Below are 1,466 nucleotides of genomic sequence, written 5' to 3' on the forward strand. Positions count from 1 at the left end.
TGAAAACAGGTGTTCAAATAAAAATTCGTACATGAATGTTCATAGTAGTACTAGTCAGAATATTAAAAAGATAGAAGAAACAACCCTAATGTCCATGAATGAATAGACAAATAAACAAAATATGGCATATCTATATAATGGAATATTATTCCACCATTAGAAGGAATGAAGTGCTAACAGATCCTACCACATGGTTGAATTGCAGAAAGATTATGCTAAGTGGAAGAAGCTAGACACAAAGGGTCACATATTGTGTGATCCCTTTTCTATGAACTATCCAGAAGAGGTGAATCCAAAGAGAAAGTAGATTAGTGGTTGTCAGGAGCCAGGCGGAGGCAAATATAGGAAGTGACAGCTTTATAAGCACAGGGTTTCTCACCAAGGTGATGAAATGTTCTGGACATAGATGGCATTGAATCCTATCGTGAATATATTAAATGCCACTGCATTGTACACTTCAAACTGATTAATTTCATGTTATAAATTTTACCTTAAAAAAAGATAAATGGAGAGAGAGAGGGAGAGAGAGAATGAGCTAGGATCTTTTAAGTCATTGTTTGGTCGGACATCAAGTTCTATCATTTTGACCTGAATGATGTTTCTTCAATCTGTCCCCTTTTCGGCATTCCTACTGCCATAGCCCAATCATCATCTCCTTCCTCAACTCCTTCCATAGTGTTCCACCTGTTACCCCTTTCTCATAGATCACACTCATTCCAGTCTACCCACCACATTTGTTGAAATCTGTCAGTTCGAATGTGTCATACACAGTGTTTGCAGCCTTTGCCGACATGAGACTGTTCTGTGAGGCTTGCTTATCAACTAATGACTTAGGGATCAAACTGTGCTGTATTCTTTGTATTCTGGATTTCAAAATATTTTCATTATACATTATATCAAATCTACCACCATATAAGTGGAAATTAAGGCTTTGTGTGGTTTTTATATCTTGTAATACATATCAAATAAATCCTATAAACATTCACTCCCAAAAGAGCAGGAATCTGATTCTTTTACTTTTGCTTTAAAAATCTCTAAGGATTCACATTGCCCGTAACATTGTTTTTCAACTACTTACTAGAAAATCAGATCCAAGCTATCCAGCTTCCTTATTTATTATTCCTCTTCGTATGTACTCTCTAGCTGTTGCAGGAAGTAACACCCAAAGGAGGAAATTGTACGCTCAGACAACTTTGTTAGGGGAAGGAGAATTTATTAGCTGGTGGAGCACATGGGGCTTAACAGCACCAAAGCACAAGCTCTCCTTGGTTAGATTTCTTACAGTTTATATACTTCTGCAGTGTCCATGCAAGAGAAGCAGAAATCCTTTGTCTGAGGTTCTACATGCACCTCATGACTCAGGATGGGGAGGGGGAGTTTGGGGTGGGGGCTGCAAGGGGGAAGGAATTCCTAGACCACCAGACCTATCTATTTACAGCTTGTTTGTCTTGTAGGTATGAGAAGAG

The sequence above is a fragment of the Pteropus vampyrus genome, unplaced genomic scaffold (genome assembly GCF_000151845.1).
Source record: "Pteropus vampyrus isolate Shadow unplaced genomic scaffold, Pvam_2.0 Scaffold48, whole genome shotgun sequence".
Lineage (NCBI taxonomy): Eukaryota > Metazoa > Chordata > Mammalia > Chiroptera > Pteropodidae > Pteropus > Pteropus vampyrus.